General features: G+C 34.3%; 1 long non-coding RNA gene across 6 annotated transcripts in view; it reads left to right on the forward strand.

The window, feature by feature from the left end:
- LOC124961087 (uncharacterized) overlaps positions 1-15,918 on the forward strand; it is an 83,093-nt gene that overhangs the window by 19,260 nt on the left and 47,915 nt on the right. For 4 of the 6 annotated variants that reach the window (XR_007104233.1, XR_007104232.1, XR_007104235.1 and 1 more), the window contains one exon: positions 8,329-8,438. This is a non-coding gene — a long non-coding RNA (uncharacterized LOC124961087). Of the gene's footprint in view, positions 1-8,328; positions 9,089-15,918 lie in introns of those variants that run through there. The other 2 variants (XR_007104230.1, XR_007104231.1) reach the window with 1 other exon arrangement.

Here is a 15,918-nt window from a genome sequence, read left to right on the forward strand (position 1 = left end):
TTAGGTTGATTGAAAAACTCCACTGATAAGAAAGGAAATGAAGAAGAAGTACCTGGAACTAGGTCCCTCATCCTATCGAGAAGACTGGTCACTCCATCATTTTAAACTATTTCTCACAACTCCTTTTTCCAATGGGCTCTTCTGCAGAATTATATATGATCCATAATATAAACACCCAATTACCTCCCTTTCTGCAAATCTACGCAATTTATTTTAAATACACCTGTGGATGCAGGATGTATGTGTGTGTGTGTGTGTGTGTGTGTGTGTGTGTGTGCGCGCTCATGTGGGCAAATGTTTTCATGCAGCAACAGTGATGCCAAATTTAGGGAGAAGGAAAAGGTTAGAATAGAGGATGGATATTTAAATTTCATTCAGAAGAGTAAGTTCTTTTTTCTCCATTCTCTTGCTGTGTACTTTTTATGTGCTTGGTATTAGGTGAGTCTCTGGCCCCATAGAAATGCTTGTTGTGATACCCAGTCACCAAGGATTTATCAGGCAGCTGGAAATTTAGCACTAATTGACCTGAACAAGTGTTTGGTAAACTGTGTGTGTGTGTGTGTGTATGTTGGGAGATGGGGAGTGTCTTAACTTGTTTAATAGGATTCAGGTCAGTATTTGTATTTGTGCAGAAGGATAACAACACATGACGTAGTAGGGGGACTTTCTTTCCCCACTGGGGAGTTCTTAAAATTATTTGTCTATCTTGGTGTTTTGTCCACTACACCACTAATGACAAGAAGCCAAACTGAGTTGGGAATATATCCTGTTGCTTCAGCTTTTATTAATGATTTCTATCAGGAATCTTCAGTTATAAGCTAAGTTCCTGGGAGTCAAAGGTGAAATCTCTCTATTTTGAGCCATGTATTTGTAGCCTTTAATAAAATGCTATGTCCACTGGAGATAGTCAGTATTTAACACAATGGGTGTGTGAGAAAGAGCTAAGAAAACGTGTGTAGGTCAGGACACAGAATTGTTTGGGCAAAAGGGAGAAAATTCAAGAAGAAAAAAATATTAAAAATAAAAAGAAATGGTCTCAGAAAAGGCAAATTGTTGATATTTGCTGTCACTGCTAACACAGAGAAACCTATTTAAATAGAAGGTTAGAAATTGGAATTCACGGTCAAGTCAATTTATTCTGTGCTCCAAAGTCATCTTTGATGGTGAAATATTTAAAGGCTCCCTGGGCTTTTGTTATATGGCTTTCTGACTTGGACTCCTAAAGCCAGGGGGCAGAGATCTTACCATTCTTTCTTTAGTTTGCTGATAACCAGCATGCTCTCTTCCCCTAAGAATCTATACTCAGTAAGACTGCAAACAGTTTTCTTGGTTGGTTGGATACAGTGGTACCTGGATAGTTTTATTTTGTTTTGGGTTACTGGGAATTGAACCCAGGGGCACTCAGTCACTGTGCCTTATTTTGTATTTTATTTAGAGACAGGGTCTCACTGAGTTATTTAGTACCTCACTTTTGCTGAGGCTGCCTTTGAACTCGAGATCCTCCTGTCTCAGCTTCCTGAGCTGCCTGGATAACAGTTGTGCGCCACTATGCCCAGCACCTGGATAGTTTTGAGTTTGCTTAGTTTGAACATTGAAAAGCTGACAAGACACATACATTAAAGTAAAAACAAATTTCCACTTAAGATTCAGAACATACATATGAAACACTTGGGGTGCAGTATTATCCTTTCTGAAAACCGTAAGAAATATATAGAATTCAGCAAGATAGGGTTATGATCTTTTGTAGATCTCTATGAATTACTTCCTGGTGTTAACAAATATCAATCTCGATTATTGTGCAAAAAATAACCTGAGTTATTTGACTTGCATAGATTAAAAATAAATAAAGCTTCAAAATCAGGTGAGTCTCTGTAGAACAACTATCATCGTGGCAGGAACATGGGAAAATGATAGCTTTTTCTAATTGTGTGATAGGGCAGGTTTAAATAAATAAATTGCCAATTATTTTGAAAGACCTCAGAACAAAGTGTAATAAAAAGACAAAGCACAATCTCTTTGGATGTGCTTTTGAGATACTCAGTACTTAACTGCTTCTTGGGTATTTTTGCTGTTAAGAGCTCTTAAGGCAATTACAGTAATGTAGAGATTTTCAGATGTGACATCGATGACAGAGAGATTTGACCAACTTTTCCCAGATAAGCTCTGGAGAAATACACTCTGCTGGATTTTTACTTTTCGAAATACAACATTGAAAATTCCTATTGATTTCCATGTTGCTGTGCACCTCTGAGAATTTATAAGTGTCTCAATCCAGCAAATGCCACAGAAATAACACACACACACACACACACAAACACACACACACACACACATACACACACACTGAATTGGATCTGAGTGAAAGATAAATGGAATAAAGTGTAAAAGGTTTTCATTGCTGCTGTCTTGTTTTTTAATGCCTCGCAGATCAGATGGTAAAGGCTTGGATTTTCCTCATTATTAGTTCATAAGAATATGTATGGAGGGACAAATTCATTGCAAATAAAATTTCCCTCCTAGTATTCTCCAGATATTAATTGAACAGCAAAACCCCCTCTGCCTTATGCCAAAGGTGTGCTGGCTTCAATGAATAAGCAAGCTGGAAGTTCAACTGTGATTGGACTGACAAGCAGAAGGGTTGGCTGATGGGTAGTCACAGTTCCACAACCGAAGGAGCCGTTTAGCTCATTTGTGGCTGCTCCTCTGTCAGTCACCATCTCCAGAAAGTGAAATAAGAAGTCCTATAAGATGAATGTTTATTGGGTGGCATAAAAATGCCTTTGGGCTCTTCCCAGTTTTCACAACTGCTGCTTAAATGTTTTTGAAAACTTGAGATTGCATTGTTGTGGCAAAGTTCAAAGGCAAAGTTTACCATTAACAAAGTAAGAACTACATAGTGACCTGGAATCCATACAGGAATGTTCCAAAATTTATGTTGTAGCAAGTCCTTGGCAATATGTTGTGTTATGTGTGTTTTTGGAATGAATACTAACACAGGTGTCTTGAGAACACTATGTGCTTTAGCTCAGAATTAAGTAACTGTAGCCTGCTGGCATAGATAATTTGAATTTAGATTGATCGTTTAAAATTTAGATTATGATTGTCAAAATGGGGAAGAACAATAATCTTGGCCCCTGTATACACAGATAATATTGCTGCAAAAAGTGAAAGTGATTCCCCCAGTAAATATTGGACAGACATGTGGAGTAATCTATTTAATACATAAATTTGTATTATTGTCAAGAAAATTCTAACAGGAATTTGTTAGATGCCAACGGGGAAAGGATAAATATCTAAAAGCTCACAATCAAATAAGGAAAAGGACTATGTGAAGAAGCATTGGCTATGACAATATGTGCATAGGAGAGAGCCACCCATTCAGCCTGGAGAAGATGGTGTGAGACAGGACAGGACAGGGAAAATTGTCCTTAGAGAAGTGAGTTTATTTCAGAGTGCTCTGTATATCAGAGTTCAACCACAGAAGCAGACCAGCAGGTTATTGCAGGAACTGGCTTGTCCTATTGTGGAGTCTAGGTGGGCAAGGTTGACACCTGCACAGCAGGTCACCAGGGAGACAAGCTAGAACTCTAGGCATGGCAAGGTGGCCATTCACAGGTGGAATCTATTCTTTAGGGAAGCCTCAGTGCCGCTCATAGCATGTCAACTAACTGAATTGGTCCCATTTAAATTATCCATACTAATCTTTCTCACTTCCCATCAAGTGGTCATAGACGTCAAGTGCATTTGCAAAACATGTTTACAACACCCAGATTAGTGTTTGATTTAATAATTAAGAACAGTAGCGTAGTGGAGTTGACAAGTCAGAAAACCATCATGCCTTGTGTCTAAAAAGTAAATAGAGGTCACCTCAGAACAATTGAGATACAAGAAACAGAAGTTGATGTACCTGTCTGTGTGCCTCTTATTCTCTTTAATGAGGGTCAGAGCAGCACTCAAAAAGAAAAAAATAATCAGTTATTTATACATCTTATCAAAATCATGATGAACATGTTTTCAAATGACCATGTGATCTAATCAAGTGCTCTCCTCAAACCTGAGCTTGTGTTTATATACCTGTGTGGTCTTTGAATGAACTGTGAAATATTTAAAGCTATTGTTTGCTGTTTTTTTAATTGGAATATTTGTCTTCTTTCTTTTAAAATGCTCTTCATGTGATGTCATTAATTTTTCCTGATAGCATCATTCCCCAACTAAAACCCCCAAAATGACTAAACTGTCCTCAATGAAGAATCAAACTTACACAGATCTCTTCTTAAAATGTCTTAAAATTTGTCACCCTTGCATATGCTTTTCAAATGATCAGTTTTACTTAGAGATAATTTGGCATAAGACATTCTGCACATCTATGCACTGTCTAATTTAATAAGTTTGGATATATGCACCTGTAGTTAAGAGAGCAAACACATTCATCAACCCCAAAACTAATACTCAACATTTGTAATTCCTCTTCTTTGCTCTCTCTCCATTTCCTGGTGATGACTGACCTATTATCTGTCACTACAGATGAATACACATTTTCTGAAACATTATGTAAGTGAAATAATACAGTTTGGTATACTTTTTATTGGATTCCTTTCACCAACTAAAATCATTTTAAAGTTCATTCATGTTGTCATTTGCTGCATGTATCATGAGTTCATTTCTTTTTTATTGATTAGTAGTATACTACTATATGGAAATGCAAATATATTTATTCAGTTGCCGTTTTAAGAACTTTTGTGTTGTTTCTAGTCTGATTACAAACAAACAAACAAAAACAAAAACAAAATCGAAGCCCTGCTTTGATCATTTGCATACAAGTGTTTGTGTGGATGTGTTGTGATCTCTCTTGCACAAATACCTAGATTTGAATGTCTGGGTCATATGATAAGTGTGTGTCCACCTTCTTAAGATGCTGTCAAGCTATTTCCCATAGAGACTGAACCATTTTTGTTTTGATACCCTAGTGCATGAGCATTCCTTTCTTCAATATGACTGTCAAACCTTGTTATGCTCAAATGGTTTTTTAAATCTTAGCCATTCTAACAGTTATTTAGAAGGATATCACAATATTCTAAGTTTTCATTTCCCTAATGGATAACAACTTGAGCATATTTTCATAGCTGATTGTCATTCTTATATTGTCTTTGGAGAAGTGTCCATGAAAAATGTGTCTATTACTTATTGGGATGTTTGTCTTCATATCATTGAGTTTGACGATTTGCTATGTATATTGCATACAAGTCCTTCATAAAGCATAACATTTGCAAACATCTTCTCTCAGTCTGTGATATATCCTTATGTTTGAGTTTAGTGTCTTTTATAGAGAAGCAGTTTTAAATGGGATGGAATCCAATGTATCAGCTTTTACTATGATTGAAGTTTTGATGTCCTAAGATAGCTTTGCTCAAAGCTAAAGTCACAAAGATTTTTTTCTATCTTTTCTCCTACAGGCTTTTAGTTTGGGGTTTATATTTAGGTCTGTAATCTATTTTGAGCTAGTTTTCATGTATGGTGCAAGGTATGGATTGAAGTTCATTAGTTCACATGTAGAAATTTAGCTGTTCCAATACTCTTGAAGGAAAGACCATTCTTTTTTGCTGAATTGACTTTCCAGATCTGTCGAACTTCACTGGTCTGTGTGAGTGCAGGTCTATTTCTGGAATGTGTTCCATGTTCCACACTATTCCTTGATCTCAATGTCTTTCTTAATACCAGTACCAAAATATCTCAATTAATGTAGCTTTAAATAAGTTTTAAAATGAAGTTGTGTTATTTTCCTTTATGCTCATGATCAAGATTGTTTTGACCATGCCCATGAAGGCGTAGCCTATAAAGTGGAGAGAAATGGGCTTTTTCTGTCTTTGAGTACCTCACAATACCTCTCATGAAATTTGAAAGCCAAAGGGGAATTTAGCAGTAAATTAAGACTAGAGAGCCTAATTAAATTGGTCTCTGAAGAAGGCATACCCCACCCATCACCTTTCAAATATCACAAATTAAGAAATATATAATTTTATTTAATCAAAATATAAGAAAAAGAGTCATGATAATGTAAACATACTGAAAAGTGTGTTTGGAATAACTAAAATTAGCTTAATAAAGCACTTGACATGATTTGAATACTCTAAAACTACTCTATTCATTTGTATTTCCAAATGAATTTTAGAATTAAATTGTCAATTTATAAAGAAAAGGAAAAGAAAACCCTTTCTGAAATTTTTATTGTTGACAAATAATTGATTTGTTGAGCAGTTAAATCTAAACGATATTGTCTTCTGGCACATGAATATGGTATATGGTTTCTAATATTTTGCTAATATTTTGGTATTTTATAATTTTTCATAGCAAAATTTCACTGTTTTTAGTTTAGAGGTACTGGGTATCTTTTGTCAGATTTATCCCCAAGTATGTCATATTTTTAGATTTTTTTTTTTTTTTTCTGTATTGAGGACTGAACCCAGAGTTAGTGCATGCTAGGCAAGAGCTCTACCACTGAGCTACATCCCCAGCACTTCTAAACTGCATTTTTTAAATGTCAGTTTCTGACTTCTGGGTTTAAGTCTGATGACTAAAGAATTTGGAGGTTGTCACTCCCATTCTTACACCAAGAAAAAGTTGAAGAAACTGAAAGTGAAGGGAATTTCTTGAATTCATCAGAGAGCTGAGTTCTCAGAGCAAACTTCCATCCTGAAATCTTGAGTGGCAGGTAAATCCAGATTATCAAAGCCAAGATGTGCTTCCTGGGAATAGAAGCCAACTTGGCAGTGTCTAGTAGGAAAAAATAAGTGGTAACACTGGCAAACTGTTAGAGGTTGAATTAGCTAGACAGTGGGAAGCCCCTTAGTGTACAGTGTTGACTTGGGAAGTCACACTTTGGCAACTTGTATCTCCAGGAACCTCACCAGGTTTTCATCATGGTGATTCAGGATCCACACTCCTGCCTCTGGTGGAGGAAGGGGAAGAGAAACCACAGTGAAGATAACAAATGTTCTCCGTAGTCCAAGGAGAGCAGCAGGTTCTGGAACTTTGGTTTCCTGATCATTCAGAAAATTCCACCCAGACAGTATGTGGACCAGTTTTTCTGTCTCTCTTGGGGCATGTTACAGCCTTGTTAGAAGTCCAGTGCCCTAAAAACTGTTATTTATTTGCACCATTTCTAGACTGTTCTAGGTGTAGGATAAATCAGGTCCTCTCTACTTCATATGCAAAATTCCCAAATTTACATTAGAAAAGAAGTTCCTTCAATTGTGATGTTATGTGTGCCTAATAATTTGTGACAGACTTTGTTCTATCACAAAGGAAAAACAAGTTGTGAAATTTCTTGTATTTTCTTAGTTTTGTGTCAATGGTTAATCACTGGTAATGTTTTATTTACAGGGTTTTGTTTGTTTCTAGCTCCTTTCAAAACTTGCTGTTCCACAAAGCCTGGAATGGCGTGCCCCTGACAATGCTAAGGCAAATGTGATTCAGGGGAGTCAAGTTTACGTTTATAGCTACTGTTCCCTCGTCTTCTGAATTCTGTTGTCACATAGTATATATAATTCAGTTAATATTTATAAGAATACATTAATTATGTTTTCCCCTCAACAGACTCTAAACTCATCAAGGGTAGTGAGCATATTTTATTCATCTTTTAACTCTTGGTATTTATCCTGATGCCCCCAGAACAATAAGCCCTTAATGTATGTTTATTGAATTAAGTTGAATTATTCTGATTCCCGAGTGAGCATATTTTGCTAGAAATATACTCCCCCTTTCAAGTGTAGATGTTTCATTTTGTATATAAAGAATAAAAACCTGCTTCAGAAATTATCTACTCTTTTATTCAAAAATAGTGAAATTTGTCCAAAATATAAATCTTCAGTTATATCCTTTGACATTAAAACTCTACTTTTTTGTGGTCCTTGTCTTCTATTTTGGCTTCTAATTGGTATTCACTTGATTTATAAATCCCGTTGGCATTATTCTTCTTATAAAGGCACTTTGTCTATCTAAATTAAATCTCATTCACTTGATTTTCTTTTACATCTTAAACTCTCAAGATCCATCTGCAATTTCTCTGTTTTTAACTTTCTAGTCTTGAGTATGTAATCTCCTCATTTGCAATCATCTCTAGGGTTTGCTTGAGTTTTTTTTTTTTTTTTTTTCCCCCTGCTCTTCGAGTTAACATATTAGAAGGATATTGACCATAGGATTAGTTACCTTTTGAAAGCACTTCTTAATTTTTTGGTTATCCTTCAGTATTCATTGTTTTCAACCATGAAACATTGTTGACATTTCATGCCTATAACAAAGTGAAAATCCCCTTGCTTGTTTGTATTTTAGAAAGAAAGTGATGAACTCCATCTAAGTTCAATTGGACCTAAGATCAACCCAGAGATGACCCTGATATCCAGAGAAGCATGATCTTCAACCTTCAAGAAATTCTGGAGTTAGTAAGTGCTGAGTGATTACATTTTAAAACAAAATCCACAGTGTCCTTGAGAACCAACTATTTGTTTTAAGGACGATGTAACTTTCTTGAGCAACTCATTAGGTAATTATTATTTCAGGTCAATGTTAAAAATTACTACTAATCACATCTTCATCCCACCTTCAGGCGCACTTATTTATCTTAGATCAACAAACTTGTTCATGTATGATACCTTTTAAAGAACTAAGAGGTATATAAACCCTGTAGGAAATATCAAAGCGTAGGCAAAATTCTCATAAACATATCATAATTTTTCATCAGAATTTCCTAATTCAATTGCAATGTTAAGTGTAAATATATTAAAATTATACTGTAATTATGCAAATCTTTTCTAATGGTTGGAATGATAATTTACATAGAGCTAATAATGTTCCCCTACTGTAACAAGAAATTGTGAGACTCCTATGTAGGCCCAATTTATTTGATTCCTTTTTATCATGTGGCAATGTATTGCAAAGCATAGAGAAGAAAATAAGAATATTAACTAAAAAAGTGTTCAATGTAGAGTAACAGTGAATTGCTTCCATAGGAACTTCATGGAATAATGTATGTGAAACTATTCAGAGAATAACAAATAAACAAATGTAAAACATTAATACAAATCATGACCCCCTCTCTTAGTTCCTAGCCCAAACCTCAAACTGGAAATAAGCATACCAAGCTCTAATTTTCAATGGGGGTCATTCTGCAAATTATGATATATTAATAACATGTTAATTGAGTAATAAGACACTAATAATGCAAAAGTATATATGTGATTAATATGTTCATTTACATATATATTTATCCATATTTCTATTACAACATAAATAAGTACAATAGGTATTTATTATTTTGGACATTGTGCTTGACCTTGTGACTTAACTATCAAAACATTATTCCTATAGAAAAGGAACAAAACCTTCCAAACTCATTCTATGAAGCTGATAGTACACTGATACCAAAACCAGACAAAGACTCATCAAGGAAACAAAACTTCAGACCAATAGCCTGATGAAGTTAGATGCAAAAATGCTTAATAAAATACTTTCAAATTGCATACAAAAACATTTAAAAGATAGTACACATGAACAAATGGGGTTCATCCCAGGGATGCAAGGTTGGTTTAACATATGGAAATTAATAAATATAATTTACCAAATAGACTTAAAAACAAGAATCACATGATTATCTCAATAGATGCAGAGAAATCACTTGACAAAATACAACATACAGTCATGTTTAAAATACTAGAAAAAATAAGAATAGAGGAAACATCTCAACATTATAAAAGCTATATATGACAAACCCAAGCTAACATCATTCTAAATGGAGAAAAATTGAAAGCATTCTCTCTAAAAACTGGAACGAGACAGGGATGCCCTCTGTTACCATTTCTATTCAACATAGTCCTTGAAACCCTAGCCAGAGAAATTAGTCAAAGTAAATAAATTAAAGAGATATGGAAAAGAAGAGCTCAAACTGTCTTTATTTTGCTGACATGATCCTATAATTAGAAGACCCAAGAAAACTCCACCAGAAAAATTTTTAGAACTCACAAATAAATTTAGCAAAGTAGTAGGATATAAAACTAAAACCAATAAATCAATCACATTCCTACATACCAATGATGAATCAGCTGAAAGAAAAATTAAGAAAATGGTCCCATTTAAAAACAAGCAAACAAAAAACCCTTTGGAATTAATCCAACAAATGAGGTGAAAGATCTCAACAATGAAATCTATAGAAAACTAAAGGAAGAAGACCTTAGAAGGTGGAAAGATCTCCCATATTCTTGGATAAGCAGAATTAATATTGTCAAAGTGTCAATACTACAAAAAATGCTATACAATTCCTATTAAAATTCCAATGATGTTCTTCATAAAAATAGGAAAAAAAGTCCTGAAATTCATTTGGGAAATAAGAGATCCAGAATGACAAAAGAAATTCTTAGAAAGAAAAGTGAAGCAGGAGGCATCACAATATCAAACCTTAAAATTATACTACAAAGCTGTAGTAACAGAAAAGCATGGTATTGGCACCAACACAGCAGGAAGATCATTGAAACAGAGTAGGAGACAAAAAGACAAGCCCAAATAAAGTCAGTTATCTCATACTAGGCAAGGATGCCAAAACATACAATGGAGAAAAGATATTTTCTTCAACAAATGGTACTGGGAAAGTTGGAAATCCACATGTGGTAGAATGAAATTTAACCCCTGTCTCTCACTCTGTACAAAACTCGAAGTGGATCAAGGACCTAGGCATTAGACCAAAGACCCTATGCCTACTAGAAGAAAATATAGATCCAACACTCTAATATGTTGACTAAGGAATCAACTTCCTTAACAGGACTCCTAAAGTGCAAGAAGCAAAATAAAAAATCAATAAATGGGATGGCATCTAACTAAAATGTTTATTCACAGCAAAGGAAACAATCTCACTTCAAAGCATGAAGTGAGAGCCAGCAGAAGGGGAGAAAATCTTTGCCATCTGCACCTCAGATACACCATTAGTTTCCAGATATATAAAGTACTCAAAAAACTTAACAATACTGTAACCCAATAAATAATGGGCAAAGGCACTAAACAGACACTTCTCAAAAGAATAAATTCAAACAGTCAACAAATATCTGAAAAAATAGTCCACATACCTAGCAATTACAGAAATGCAAATTAAACCTACTTTGACATTTCAACTCATCCCAGTCAGAATGGCAATTATCAAGAATACAAGTATCCATACATGTTGGAGATGATGTGGGGAAAAGGGTACACTCATAGATTGTTGGTGGGAGTGCAAATTAGTGCAACTACTCTAGAAAGCAGTATAGAGATTCCTCAAAAAACAAAAACAAAAACAAACAAACAAAAAAGGAATGGAAGCACCATTTGACACAGTTATCCCATTCCTCTGTATATATCCAAAGGATTTAAAATCAGCATACTATAGTGATGCAGCCACATCAGTGTTTATAGCATCATAATCACAGTAACTAAGCTATGGAGCCAACTGAGATGCCCACAACAGATGAATGGATCAAGAATTTGTGGTACCTGTATACAACAAAATATTATTCAGCTCTAAAAGAAGAATGACTTTATGACATTTGCCAGTAAATGGATGGATCTGGAGACTACCATGCTAAGTGAAATAAACGAATCCCAAAGAAACAAAAGGCAAATGTTTCCTTGATAGGTGGAAGCTAACCCACAATAAGGGTGGGGACGAATAGAAGTTCATTGGATTAGACAAAGGGAAATGAAGGGAAGGGAGGGAGGATAGGAATAGGAAAGACAGTGGAAAGAAACTGACATAACTTTCCTATGTACTTATATGAATATACCACAGTGAATCCCACCATCATCCACAAGACTCAGAGCCTAATTGGAATAAGATATGCTCTATGTGTTGTATAAACATGTCAAGATAGACTCTACTGTCATGCATAACTTAGACGAGTCAATAAAAAAATGTACATTGTTAGAAATGAAAAATTTGACGTACCTCTGAGACATCCAATAAAATATGTTGGACAAGAAGTTAGAAATGAGTTTGTCAGAAGAAATCATATTAAAGATGTGGACTTGATAATTATCACATATTAGGAGCAATGAGTGCAGACAAAACTTCTTAAATAAGTCAATTTCCAGAAACAGAGGGGAAGGTAACAACAACAAACCCTGGAATTTCCAGAATCTAAAGGATAAACAATGGAGGAACTCATGGAGAGAAACTATTAGAAAAAATAGATGAGAATAGAAGAATAGTGATGGAATAATACTGATGGAAGTCCAGAGAGAGAAAGAAGCAAAGAATCAATGGTCATATATCACTTGTGAGAGAGATAATGAGGAATATAATAACTCCAGTATAAGTTGTGTGTTGACAAAACAGAGATTATCGATAGTTTAATTAGAAGCCATTGGAGTAATTTGGTGGGTGGGAAATGAGACCTGGCGAGGTGAATGGAAGATGAAGTAAAGACAAGATGACACAAATCTTTTAGAAATTTGAATGAGAAAAGCAAGAAAAAACAAAGTTATGAATGACATGGCGTCATTGGAGATTGCAAAACCTCGTATGCTGAGATAAATGATCTGGTAGAAAAATAAAGAAGGATAATTCTAGTTTCAGCTCTGACATGAAAAGAGCTTCAAAGAAATAATGCTAATTCTTAAATGAATAAAGTTAGTACAAAACAAAAAAGTATTGACTTTTCCTGGACCCATAGGAGAACCAAGGTCTCAGGGTGAATCATTACTCTGACTTGTCCAGGGAGATGCAGCTGAGAGCCACTGATTGACAGGTCTCCTGGAATCAGAAACTGATAGAAACAGTAATTTTGATGAATTTCTGGAGGATGGGCAGGGGTTTATGTGAAAATGAAACATCACAGATTTAAGAGAGTCTCATTTCTTTTGTGGAATTAACCTCCAGTTTCTCCTGGTGATAAACAAAGAAAGATAACCATTTGATGTCAGGGCAGAAGGTAGAATAATCATTTTGAGGAAATTTCAGAGTGAACTGCATCACAAAGGATCACTGCAGGATGAAAGACTTTTCCAGAGTTTCATTTAAAAGTGAGAAGGGCATTCCACTCAATCCACACACTTCTGGCCTTCCTGGTTCATATGGGGAGAAATAAAGTTAAAGTGGGTAATTTAGGCTTTAAGGAAAATGATTGGCAAGTTTTAACCAGGGAGGTGCCTAAGAAAAATAAAAAGGCTTACCTCTGGAAAAACACTTATGGGAATCACAGCTCTGAGACATAGACTCCTGAAACACAGATGTAAGAAAAAGGTTAGGAAATCTCCGTCTTCCCCACTCCTTCCTTCACACCCATGGACTTCGATATGATAATAATGGATTGAAATTGAAAAACTTTGCACGACCCAGCATCTCTGAGGTAAAGTATTTAAGGAAGCCCATAGTGAAGAGGGGAAATGGAAAGAAGAATGCTACATGAATTTGACACATCTGGTATTGATAGCTGCAATGAATATTGAACTCAACTCAACCAGATTACTGAAAATCCTCATAATAAAGCATAAGTTATCTCAATTCATATTACACAATCGAGATGTCTGATTTTTAACTCAAAATTACAAGTCACAAGTAAGGCAACAAACATCACCATCTGAGGAAAATCATCAAAAACTGACTAACTCAGATATGAAACCAATATTTAAATTATAGTGACAGTAAAATATGTATCATTAATATATTAAAAACTTCAATGGAAAATTTTTAAAATGCAAAGATACTGTAAGCAGAAAGGTGGAAAGGAATTAAAAGGAAATGTTAGATATTATGATAAAATGGTATAACAGAAATAAAGAATACACTTGGTAACTCATCAGTAGACCTCACACAACTAAGGAAAGAGTCAGTCAACTTGGAAGACAGCTTAATAGAAATTTACCATACTGAAATGCAAAGAGAAAAGTATTATGATAAAAATTCAGAATGTTCAAGAACTGTGGGAAAATTCCCAAACATGTACCATACATGTAACTATAATGGCAGAAAGGGAAGAAAAAGGAATAAAACTGAAGAGTTTTTTAAAAATAATGGTCAAGAATACTTCAAAATTAATGACAGATGCAAAATCACTGATTCAGAAAGCTCAAGTCAGATAAATATCCTCAAAATCCATGTAGAGCCTACTCTAAACTATAAAAGAAAGAAAGAAAGAAAGAAAGAAAGAAAGAAAGAAAGAAAGAAAGAAAGAAAGAAAAGAGAGAGAGAGAAAGAGAGAAACCTTATCAGTAACTAAAAAAGAAAAACAATATGATTATAACAATTACTTTCAAAAAACATTAGGCAAAACCTAATACACATGTGATAAAAAACTAAGAATATAGGAACAGAGTGGAATTTTTCAACTTGAGTAAGATATCTACAATAACTTGCAAGTAACATCAAACTTAATGGAGAAACGCTTTCCCTTGGAAATAGAGAAAAGGGCAATATTGTCCACTTTTATCACTCCTAAATGACATTGTCCTGGAAACCCAAGCTATTTAATACAAGAAAAATAAAATAAAATTTACCTAAAATAGTAAGAAAAACTGAAATATTTCATTCATATGGCATGATTATTTATGTCGAATTAAAAAATCCCAAAGAATCTACAAAATATTTGTGGAATTAAGAAATACAGCAAGGGAGCAAGATAGCTACTCAACTGATGGATAAAAATGAACAATTGAATTTAAAGAAATGTTAAAAGTAGCACTTAAAATAGCACCAAAAATTGGAATAATTTGGTAGAAATCAACAAAGTATGTACAGAATCCATATGAAGAAAATTATAAAATATTGATGTAAGTGAAAAGAAGGTACTAAATAAATGGAACAATATTCCATGTTCATAAGTTGGGACTTTCAATATTGTTAAGATGTCAAATCTTTCCAATTTCATTTATACATTCAATGCAATTCCAGTAAAAATCCCAGTAAGCTTTATTTAAAAATCAACAAACTGACTGTAAATTTATACTATAAGGCAAAAGACCAAGGATAGTTAATGTAATCTGATAATCTGAAGAAGAATAAAGTTGGAGGATTCCCATTATCCCACTTAAAGACTTAATTTAAAGGTAGATGAATGGACACATTGAAATATAACAAAAGAAAGGGTCCATAAAGAGACATAACCAACTGATCTTTGATAAAGGAGTAAAGATAATTCACTAGGAAAAGGACAATATTTCAAGAATATGGTGCTGGAATAATTAAATACCTGTACATAAACAGAAGAATGTAGACAGACCTTATACAGACCTTATATATGGATAATAGACTTAAATATAAAAGACAAAACCATAACACTTTCAGATAAAAAACAGGATAATATCTGTGTGACCTTAGGGTCAATGATGAATTTTTAGACAGAACACCAAAAGCACAATCCTTTAGAGAAAAAATTGATAAATTAAACTTAACAAAAATTAAAATATTTTGTCTTACACTAATAAAACAATCAGACAAGTCATAGACTAGAAGAAATTTTTGTAAAACTGATGCTTGATGAAAAATTTGCATCCAAACTATGCAAAGATCTCTTACAATCCAATAATAAGAAAATAAACAACCTAATTTAAAAGAAGGACAAAAATCTGAGATATCTCACAAAAGGTATACAGATGTCAAATAAGTATGTGAAGTGATGCTTAATTATTAACCATCAGAGAAGGGCATATTATCACAGCAATGAGACACCACTACACACCTATCAGAGTGGCTAACTCTCTCATTCCCTCTAGTTATCATACCAATTGCTGGCAAGAATGAAGAGTAATAGGAAGTGTCATTCACTGTTAGTTGGAATGTATGTTGGAAGAGAGTTTGGCAATTTTTGATAAAGTTAATCATTGTCTTAACATAAAAGTCAGTAATCCTGTATCTAGGTATTTACCTAACTGATATGAAAACATATGTCCACATGAAAATACACA

The sequence above is a fragment of the Sciurus carolinensis genome, chromosome 12 (assembly GCF_902686445.1).
Source record: "Sciurus carolinensis chromosome 12, mSciCar1.2, whole genome shotgun sequence".
Taxonomy (NCBI): Eukaryota; Metazoa; Chordata; class Mammalia; order Rodentia; family Sciuridae; genus Sciurus; species Sciurus carolinensis.